An 11,837-nucleotide genomic window follows, 5' to 3' on the forward strand; every position below is an offset into this window, starting at 1 on the left:
TCACACACAAGTTTACTTCACTATCTAATTGAGCTTCTAATGCTAATTCTAAGACTGCAAGCCAAACCCAATCTCTAAAAGAAAACAGTTTGTATTACTGTATTTATAAATGATTTTTTACCTCAGAGGACGTCCCATAAGTGAGGTTTTGTCAGGTTTCGCTAACTTCTGAAGACATTTTTGTCCCTAAGGTACAACTAACTAAACAAACATAAACAAAGCCGCTCTGATCTCAGCAACCACCTCCACAAATGCATTGAACACAACACACACCCTTCATACGTGAAGAACATATAAGTGTTTAGAAAGACAAACACAAACACACACACGGAAAAAGCTCAAGGCAGCTGTGCAGTCTGAACACGCTCCACTTCCATTGTGAGCAGAACAGCCATAGTTTACCAATCCCCTTGGCTATAACAAACACATAAAACACAATGGATAAAGTATGAGAACTTACACACATGCACAAAACACAAACATGATAAACAACCGAGCACAGAGCAACATAAAGTGCAAAAACACATGCATGTACGTATGATACATGTACCGTAAGCATCACATGTGTAGCCTATAAACATTAGCAAATACACTAAACAACCACTAACAAGTACCACCCATGACTTTTGTTAAATTTCACATACCCCTGGACAAAATGTATGGATGCCCCCCCCCCCCCCCCCCCCTCTTTTCCAGGGCCCAATGTGTTGAGTTCCCAAACTTACGAAGACGGAAAACTAAACCGACCATACCAAGAGCGATTTATCAAAAGAAGAAAGCCATCCAATTACAATATGGAATCTGAAACGAAATCAACACGTATAAACACAAGAAAAGACAATAATCAATTCTAAACACGTTGTTTTAACATTCTGAGGCAAGTGGAACATCCCAACGACAAAACCGAAACTCAATCACACGAAGCGGTGCAGAATGCAAACATCTCTGAGTCATGCTGTACTTTAGAGGTTCACATTTTTATTCATTTGACAGACATTTTGACCTAAATGAATTGCATTGCTTTCAAGGTATACATCTAATCAGTTCATTCCCTGGGAATGCATGACCATGGAGCTGCTAAACCGCAAATCTACTGTGCATAATCTAATTCAAATCTGCCTCGAAATTAAGCTAGTGCAACATTGACAACATTGACAAAGTGTCTTAGGCACAAGGCAAAGATGTCAAGACTTTGACGTAACTGAATACAAGTTTAGCAGAGATGATGCTCAACACACACTTATTGTTTGAATGCTAACAAGTACCCTAAAAGCCTACTGGATTATTAAGAAAATATTGGTTGAGTAACTTTTGCACTAGTACTACCATCATTTACTATAATACTATATACATATACATATACTATACATAACTTGATCATTCAGTAAAACGGTATCCACCACAAGACTTTTTGGTAACACTTTATTTCAGGGTTCAATTCTTGCTATTAAAGGGATACTCCACTTTTTTTGGAAATAGGCTCATTTTACAACTCCCCCAGAGTTAAACTGTTGAGTTTTACCGTTTTTGAATCCATTCAGCCGATCTCCGGTTCTGGCGGTACCACTTTTAGCATAGCTTAGCATACATTATTGAAGTGGACAAGACCATTAGCATTTCTCATAAAAAAATGACTTTACATTTTCCGTCGGTCTTAGTGCACGATGTAACTACAGAAGAGTCAAGTTTTAAATAGGAAAAATATCGAAACACTTTGGTCATTTTTTTTTAGAAATGCTAATGGTCTTGTCCACTTCAATAATGTATGCTAAGCTATGCTAAAAGTGGTACCGCCAGAACCGGAGATCGGCTGAATGGATTCAAAAACGGTAAAACTCAACAGTTTAACTCTGGGGGAGTTGTAAAATGAGCCCATTTTTTTTTTTTTAAAGTGGAGTATCCCTTTAAAGGGATAGTTCGGCCAAAAATGATATTTAAACCATGCATTACTCACCCTCAAGCCGTTCGAGATGCATATGTCAATCTTGTTTCAGACGAACACATTTTCAGTTATTTTAGAAAATGTCTTAGACCCTTCAGTGGATATAATGTGAAGCAATGGGGTCCACCTCCTTCAAGTCCCAAAATGTGCATACATCCTTCACAAAAGTAGTCCATCCGGCTCCAGGGGGATAAACGAAGGCCTTATGAGGGTAATCCGTGCGGTTTTGTCGTAAATATATACATATTTAAAACTTTATAAATGAAAATATCTGACTTCCTGCAACGATCGACGCGCGTCCACGGGTGATGGAAGTCGGCGTACGAGGTAGGACGTAGCGTCGTGAAGTAGAACGAACGCGCCAGCGCAGCCAGAGAGCAGAGCAAAACATCACCCGTGAACGCGCGTCGATCGTTGCCGGAAGTCAGATATTTTCATTTATAAAGTTTTAAATATGTATATTTTTACGACAAAACCGCACGGATTACCCTCATAAGGCCTTCGTTTATCCCCCTGGAGCCGGATGGACTACTTCTGTGAAGGATATATGCACATTTTGGGACTTGAAGGAGGTGGACCCCATTGCTTCACATTATATCCACTGAAGGGTCTAAGACATTTTCTAAAATAACTGAAAATGTGTTCGTCTGAAACAAGATTGACATATGCATCTCGAACGGCTTGAGGGTGAGTAATGCATGGTTTAAATATCATTTTTGGCCGAACTATCCCTTTAACTAGTTGCTGATTAGCATGCATATTAGTACTTATAAAGCACATATAAATGCCTTATTCTGCATGACCTTATTCTACATCCCTTATTCCTACCCAATACCTAAACTTAAACGCTACAAACATTTTCCTTACTAACTATTAATAAGCAGTAAATTAGGAGTTTATTGAGGCAAAAGTCGTAGTTAATAGTGAATATGTGTTCGCCATAAAAAAGTGCTACCAGATTTCTTTGTAAGGGAAAAAGCAATACAACTACTTAATAGAAGACATGATCAATTATGAAATCACACACTGGCATACAAACGAACACTTAGCAACAGAGCACCAATAAACTACTACCACAAGCGCACAAACACACACCCAGGTGTTTGTCTTATAAAGGTTGCACGCCGATCAATGCGCTTTTGATTTGAGCTTATCCACACTGGGACGACAGTGACGTAAGTGGCAACTTTAGCAAGTTTATGGGTAAATTACCTCTGTGAACAACATCTTGTCAAACGGAGCTCTAACAAGCTATCGACCCACCACTGCCGTGTCCTAAACGAGCTGCTCCCCTGCTTCCGGTAACATCAACCCACTGAAAAACAGGATTTATCTCAACCGATGTAATGAATCAGAGCTCAACAAAAACACATCAGGGGGAAAAAAAACGCTGGAGGAATATGGGAGAGAAGAGAGATATCAACAAGCAGAGAAGACGAATGTGGGCGAGCGGATGTGGGTGGGTGGTCCAATTTCAAGTTTCTAATCACTTTAAAATTAGTTTGTTTGTTTTTCGGAGCAGTTAACACACCTCGAGTTGTAGCACCAGCGCTACGGACCAGGCAGTCGCTACTTTACATAACATAATGATGACGTAAGAAATAGAAGCACGTTATGGATTTCTCATCACATGACTTCCTGATGAGAAAATGAGCTTGTTTGGTCACACTTTATTTCGACTACGTCAACTAACTGTCATTAGAGTATGAGTAAACTGTCTGCTTAATATCGGCTAACACTTTATTTTGATGCTCCCCAACAGACATTCTACTGACTATAAGTAACTTTGCAACTACATGTGAACTTATTATACTAACCCGAACCTAACAGTCTGTTACAGTCTACTAATACTCAAATGAGACTTAGTTCACATGTAGTTTAAAAGTTACTTATAGTTAGTTGAAGTGTTTAGCCCCACACGTTGACCAGGCCTAGGATGAAGCTTCATGTTACGTTTCTACGTTATAATTGTACGCCTTGCCATTGCTTTAATTAGTTCAAATGAAACAAAGCCATTTTACTTTCACAATGTCACAAATTTCCTAGTGAATTTTTTTTTATTATTGAGGAACTGTGATTGGACGATAAATGGCAAGTGATATAAATAGCGCAAAATGTTTTTCTTTCGACAAAAATATCTTTCAAATAATGTACTTTCAATCAGTTGTTCACAATAAGACCAGGATTATATATCAAGAAAGTAAACAGGGTGCTTTGATTTCATCTCGACTTTAAGCACGTTTCCCCTGCGAAAGAAAAGTCGATCATCAAAAAGTTGTATTTTGGGATTTTAAACAATTTACTGTGACACTAAGATAATCGCCAGTCCGCTGATAGACAGAACAAGGCGTTTCTTTAAAAGACAAGTCAATATGTTTTCCATCCGAATAGCTTCTTTTGTAAGAGGGATGCTTTGCTTCTGCTGTGATTCTAGGTTAGCTGCCGTTAAAGTGAGCCATGATTGGCTGGTTCAAATGATCAAGTTGCTTTTGATTGTCAGGAAGGTAAGAGTCCTTCTCAGACTGCTAACACAGTGTGTGTAAGTGTGTGTGTGTGTGGTTGGCACTGATGGTGGCATGCTGGATCAATACACATCAGGCTCGCCGGCGAGACAGACAAGGGCGTCACTGAATCGACAGCATGTGCTCAGAGCACTCCACACACACACACACACACACATAGATCACACTATACACAAACACAACTAAATGACAGCGATTCGCCAGTGTCTATTAAACCTTTGACAAAATCACACCGGAACATTTAAATCGGTATTGGCGCTGCCTCTGACCCGAAGAAAGAAGTTTAGTTTGATATAAACACTAAAGTCTGTCTATAAGCGATGAAAACAGAGCAAATCACCTTTTAAAAGTACTTGTCGCTTCAAATAATGATCGAATCAATTACATTGTTACACCAGTAGGTGGCGACAAGTGACTGTTAAACAAAAATCATTGAATCATTGAATCATTCATTCAAGAGATTTGTTAAAAAAAAACGCTGATTCATCCAGTAATGAAACAAGTATTTATCAGTAAGTCATTGAATCATTCCAACTGTTTTTTTTTTTTCTTTCAGATTAGTTAAACATTTTAAATAGACTGCAACAATTGATATTCTGTCAGAACCTTTAGTAAATTACATGAAATTTAATTTGGTTGTCTGTTTAGAATCGTGGGAGAATAAAAAAAAAAAAAAAAAAAAAAAATTTGATTCTCAATTTATCCAGAATCATGCAGCTCTATTAACTAGCCAGTTTTGAAAATGTCATTTTGCAACGGCCACACACTGATTTTTTTTATTTATTTTTTATTGTGGGCTTTACTTTGAAACAAATTTTACTTCGAAATTGCTAGTAACTTACAAATAATTCCAAAGAAATCGTGACGCATTGAATTAATCATGAAAATTTTGAAGTTGAAAAACTGAAACTTCGAAAAAATCATTGCAGTGCAGTTTATATTGTGTTCATCTCGTTCAGTGGTGTATTCTTAGCCTAAAATCACATGCTCAGATTTCCACCGCCATACAGGAACAAACCCTGCATTTCGCTCGCTCTTTCTATCCATCCATCTATCGTTTCCTCTCTTCTGGTCTACCGAGCTGGATCAAACCCAATGTACTCATTTTGACTCTTACATTATTTCCCAAGAAAGCAAACAGCACACACACACACACTGCTAAGCCACTGAACGCTGTCATTCCCACAACAGCACCAGCACTCATTAAACAGACTGTCCCTTGAGCAGTTGTTCTTGACTTGAAGCTTTATTACCTGACTAATTACAATGCTGTTAATTAGCTGCTATGATCATTGAGAAACGCAAAGGAAAGACAGACAGGAAACAAAAGACCTGTGACTTTTGTCCAAACAAGGTGTGTTTTAAGAAGCTCACACACAGAATCTAGTAGGGAACCTACTAGACAGCGCCAAACACACTTATTTTTACCCCAAAAAATGGAATTACCATGATTTGTGGGATATGGTGCAATGGTAATACCATGGTTTTGGACATCAAACTATGAAAATACTAGTGATGCACTGAAATTTCTGCAACTGAAACCAGGCAGAAACAGCAATTCTCACATTTATGGTTTCAGCTGAAATAGTTTCGGAGGGCTGAAATCCTTGACAGAAACAGTGACGTTTAATTAGCACTTCTCTGATGACACATTTGGACTGTGTTAGTGTGTAATTCGTGCTGACAACGTGAATGTGCTGCAACAACTAAACATGTTTGGGGTGTGAACGCACTTCACTATGAACGAAAATGATGCTTTTGTTAAATTTAGCATTTTTGGTTTTCAGCTAAATGAAAACTTTTGGTTTCTGTGTTTCAGTAAAAAGAAAAAAAAAAAATGTCGGCACCTAATTCCCGAAGAACTTTACTAAAACTGGTTTGATTTATTACCTGAGAACACAAAACCTTGAACAGCATAAAGAGTTTAAGAGTTAGCCAAATATAATATAATTTTGCTTTTCCGCTAAATGAAAAGTACCATTGTATGCTTAAATCGGCATGATAAGAATGATAGAAACCATCTTTGGAAAAATAGTTTGTTTTATATTTAGTATTTAGTTTGGCTTGCTTACATAAAGAGGGCGGGGTTTATGACCTATACTTCAGCCGGCCACCAGGGGGCGATCAAAATGCTTTGGCTTACGTGTGCGGCACACTTGGCGAATCATAGAATCATTCATTAAACCGATTCATTCAAACAGGCTGAAAGAAACAAGTGTCTTTTCACCAAGGGGGTAATCCATCGACCGGAAGTTGAAGCCGGCCGGGTGCCGCCATGTTGTAGCAGAACTTCACTTGCGTTAGCATTTCCATTGACTCCCATTCATTTTGGCGTCACTTTGACAGCGAATAACTTTACATCTGAGGCGTTTAAAGACTCCATTTGTCCATTATTTATTTCTAAAGAAACACGACAATGTATAAAGGGCTCCATTACCTTCTATGTTACATTATGGCCCCGTAGAAACAGTTTTAGTAAAAATAGGCTAACGATTGCGTCATAACCACTCGACTCTCTGTCGCGCTGTACAGAAATTACCGTACAGACAGGAGGAGAAGCTCGCAGGCAATCGGGGGGACGTCCCGTCAAGGGAGAAGCCCATAGATAATGAGTCCATAAAAGCAACGGAATACTTACTCCTGCTCACTCACGCCAAAGAACTCTTTGCTCAAGTTCCCCGTCTCTGCAAGATTAACGTTGGCAATTTCCACGCACAGCTACTATAAGATTCACGTTTGTCAGACAGGTTGCTCACGTCATCAAGCTTAGTTTGAGTCGGTTTGAGTCTGCGCGTCAGGAACGGAAGTGCTCAGAAATCGCTAAAAATGGGCTTCAACTGTCTCAACTGAGTTCCAATGAGATGGCTCTGTCCACTTCTTATACTGTCTATGCTTTTCACTGGCTTTATGAATGGGTCATTGAATCATTGACTCACCTGATTCGTTCAAAAATGGTGAATCATTCAAGAACGAAACACCGCTTTTTCTTTTTTGTTTAGAACTTTTTTTTGGCAAAGTAGATACAAAAAAAACAGTCCAAATTGGCAATATTGGGTCTAAAAATTGTCGATTTATATAAATAACCTTATTGCTTATTGAACTGTTGTATAAAATGAATATCACATTTTGCAATTGAGCTGATGTGCACATTTTTATGTAACCTGATCAACCAACAAAAAAGGTAGGAAGGTTTTATTAATTGTATTATATTATTTAATTTATTTATATTATTATTGCTTTTATGCTTTATACTTTTGTTGAAATGTATCATTTAACACCACAGTCTTTGAGTTGCATTTAAATAATCATATATGAATACAGCAGTAATTCTTAGTAAGGGATGAAATGCGTTTTATTTTTAGTAAGGGATTAAATACATCTATAAAGTTCAAAAATGCTATCTAGGTAGGCACTAGGCAGCCCCACTAGGTTTTGAGACACGACCACAGACAGCCTGGTATTCGACTGTCTTAGGGGTTTGTTTATATGTGTGGCCCTCTGTCATACTGACGGGGCCCGACCGCGCACAGAAAGAAACTTTTAGAAAGACCCCACTCTAATTACTCCGTCTTTCAGTCCTCTATGAAAAATGACAGTCTAGAAGGGCAAGACAAAACAAATTAAGACTGAAAAACAAGGGAAAACATTGAAGAGAGGGGCCGCGGGGGTGTAGGACGGGATCTGAGGGGGGTCTCTACAGTTGACACAGCACTGAAGAGCATTCCAGCGCAAGCGGAGAACAAAAGCACGCACACACACACAAGCGCACACAAACAATGGCACGAACGCTTTCAGACGCAACAACGGCACATCAGGACTCCCCCCACCCCCCTCCCTCACACACACACACACACACACCCAGAGCGGGGCGCTGATTTCATGTGAAGCGTCCACTGAGCCCTGGCATTTGGCAAAGACAGATGCTGAGAATCGGCTCGCACACACACGCTGGGCTGCGCTGGGAACAGATGGGGGAAGGGTCGCCCCACACAGGGACACATCCCTCCGTTTCTAAGGGAGAACATCGGCATTGATCAGCGACGTGGAGGTCATTCTACCCGCATACACACACACACACACACACACACAGACTGATGAACACATAAAGGACAAACGGAACTGAACAGGTGGACCAGTAAAAAAAATGTTTTCGAGAAAACATATCATGTATCCGAACAGACAGCTGTTTGGAACGTGGACAAAAGTGTGTGTGTGTTGCTCTAGTCTACACAGACACGACTACCTCCTCTTTCACTCAGTCGGATCCTAGACACACTTTCTTAATATGAGTTTCTGCTGTGGTTTGATGTTTTATTGTTTGTGCATTAGCATAGACGCATCACTTTGCTGTGCTCTCTAATAGCGATTCAATCGTGACAGGAAAATTATGCATTGACACACATTGACAAATATACGATTGAGTCATAGACTGACATATCAGCCATTTTGGGATTAGAATAGGCCAAATCATAAATATTTACTCCCTCATGTTCTAAACTTTATTTCTCTTGTTGAAAACAAAAAGCTCTTTTCAATTAAAGTGAATGGTGACCAAGCTAAGGTCTAGCACAAAAAAAGCACAATAAAAGTAATCAAAACAACCCTGGCGCTATAAATCGTCCAAAATCATATGTTAGCTATGTACTGTGTAAGGAACAGACAGAAATTTAAGTCAATATTCAGTGAAAAACTCACTTGACAGCCATCATGGTCACCATTCACTTTCATTGTACGGAGAAGAACAGCTTAGACTTTCTGCTAAGTATTAACTTTTTGTGTTCCATAGAAGAAGAGAAAAAATCATACAAGTTTTGAATGACATGATGACAATGAGAAAATGGTGACAAAATTAATTTTTTTAGGTGAACTGCCCCTCTATTTCACACAAAATATTAGTACATTTTGTTAAATATTTCAATTTAATGTCAGCATTGCCGTGGATCTCATTTGCTATTATTAAATGTCATAATGTAAACAAATATCAGCATTATATTGATCACTGTGCTCTCTCAGTATTGGTAATTTAAAAAAAAACAAAACATATGGACTGACCACTAATAACTAATTTCTCAAAATACTTAAATGGATAGTTTACCAAAATATTCCAAACATGGATGACTGAACACAAAAGATGATGGGAACCAAAAAAACATTGGACCCCATTGACTTTCATTGTATGGACACAGACATGCTTCAATATATCTCCTTCTACAGAAGAAAGATAGAACGACATGAGAGTGAGTAAATTATAAGAGTACTTACAATTTTTGGGGTGGAGTAGAGCTTTCATTTAAAAAGTGGATTACAAAATATGCTCACAAACAAAATTACCAATCAAAGAGTCTCTCATAAATAACCCTGTCCCGACCTGGATTTGTCCCAAAACTGGTGGTGGTTGAGGAAAGACCCCTGATATTGTTGTAAAGCGCTTTAGTTGTACAAAATGGAAGCCCTATAAATGCCTCAATCTCATTCACATTCAAAACTCAGCCAGGGAAACTGATCTAATGCTGGCATTGAGTAATCTACAAATCTACATTAATCTACAAAAGTGATAGTTAGTGGTAGAAACAAAACAGAAGTAGGGTTCAAATTCTCCATTTCGATTCAAAGGCGGCTTGTGTTTCTTTTCAGCGACAACACATTGGATTGAATGCTTATGAAAAGCTCAACACATGCACTTTATATTACAGTTTTGTTTAGATGCATGGATTCATATGTTTATGTGACCCTATATCTCTCTGTATTCTCCTAACGCAGAGCAGTGTCGCATTTCAGAGAGTGTGTGTGTCCCATTGATGTGCGGAGCACGCCAACATCATCCGAGCGCAGAGCGGTGTGAAGCCAATCTTATGATGATGGCGAGAAAAAAAGTGAATTCAGCACATTAATACGTGTAGCACACACACACACACACACACACACGCACTTGTGCAGTATCTGTGGAGTGCAGTCTGTGCTCCGTGGGTTTTAATTAAAAGATGCACTGGGCCCCTTGAGAATATACACACACATGCACCGGGGGGCCGCGTTTAAATTTATACCCCTTCCATGGATGCTCGGGACCTTGTGAGCTTCCCACCTTGTCACTGCACCATGCATGCATTAACATCTACCACACCTCCAACAACTTTCTCTGCCCTCTGCATGTCCACAAGTCTCCAATGTGCGGATATTCCCCCTGTCTCTTGTCTGTCCCACCTATGACAACTTAAATGAGGCTACGACATCCCACCTTGTTCTGAATGCAATGCATATCTAATCATAAGATCAATACACAGCCCACATTTTAGCCCTAAGATGCATTGCAAAGAGCTCTCAAACCCCAAACGCATAACACAACCAATGCAACGCATGCCTTTACTGCGGAATAAACCTAATTCAATACTTGCCCCCCTTTATGCAAGCTACCCCCCATCCAACTTTCACTCCCAAAAGCAGTTAGTTCATAAATGATCAAATTGCATATGACTTCATTTTTGCATACCTATCCTCGTGAGTAATAAATCCGTTCGGTGAGTGACAGGCGTCCGTCCGCTCGCTACTTTGGCGTATCCATGAGAAGTTCCGTATCCGACCGCGCATCGGTAGTGCGACCGTCTCGCCGAAGCTCCTGCAACAGCAATGTGCTCCAGCGTTCACACACAAGCGTTCTTACACACACACACACACACACACACACACACTCTCTCTCGGCGTGGGACTGGGGAAGCGCGCGCACGGAACGGGGGGGGGAGAGCGACTCCTGCGGGTGCGAGCATAGCGCAGCCTACCGGACGAGCGCGCGCGCTCGAGCACACACACACGCGCGTTTTTTTAAATTTATTTATTTAAAATTTATTTATTTATTTAAAATTTATTAATATATATATACTATTATACATTATTATACTTATTCTTTGTGTAAATTCTTTTGAAATGTATAATTGTATTGATTTATATAAATTTTATATCTAATTGTATATCTAATACACACTGTTTACATTGTCATGTATTTGTTAATTTGGTGTTCAGTTATGATCAATTATTATGTTGCTCAATTGTTAATAATGGTTCTTTTTATTATCAGTTTTTGCTTAATATGTTTGTGGGAAACATGGTGTTTTTGGATTCTCTGACGAATAGAAAGTTAAAAGAACATCTCTTCTTACAAAAGTATGTTTATTTATGTTTTATTTATTTATATTTTGCACCTTTAAAATTACATAAAGATGACAATAATAATGGTAAACAAAACATAAAATATATAAACAAAATAAGACAACTATTTTCAATTTATTTGATGTGCAGGAAGAGGCAAACCCCCCAAATGAGCTAATTTTGTAACATTATAAATGTCTTTGCTGTCTTTGTTTTGATTTCGCAAGGGAAGT

The 11,837-nt window shown here is 38.9% G+C and overlaps 1 protein-coding gene across 5 annotated transcripts in view; it reads right to left on the minus strand.

Moving 5' to 3' along the window:
* fat3a (FAT atypical cadherin 3a) overlaps window positions 1–11,115 on the minus strand; it is a 160,084-nt gene extending 148,969 nt beyond the window's left edge. For all 5 annotated transcript variants that reach the window (XM_056266010.1, XM_056266008.1, XM_056266009.1 and 2 more), the window contains exon 1: window positions 10,952–11,115. The gene's annotated coding sequence lies outside the window, so the exon portion shown is untranslated. The remainder of the gene's footprint in view (window positions 1–10,951) is intronic.
* Between the last annotated feature and the right edge of the window lie 722 nt (window positions 11,116–11,837).

This window comes from Rhinichthys klamathensis, unplaced genomic scaffold, assembly GCF_029890125.1.
Source record: "Rhinichthys klamathensis goyatoka isolate OS25496 unplaced genomic scaffold, OSU_Roscu_1.1 h1tg000243l_1, whole genome shotgun sequence".
Classification (NCBI taxonomy): Eukaryota; Metazoa; Chordata; class Actinopteri; order Cypriniformes; family Leuciscidae; genus Rhinichthys; species Rhinichthys klamathensis.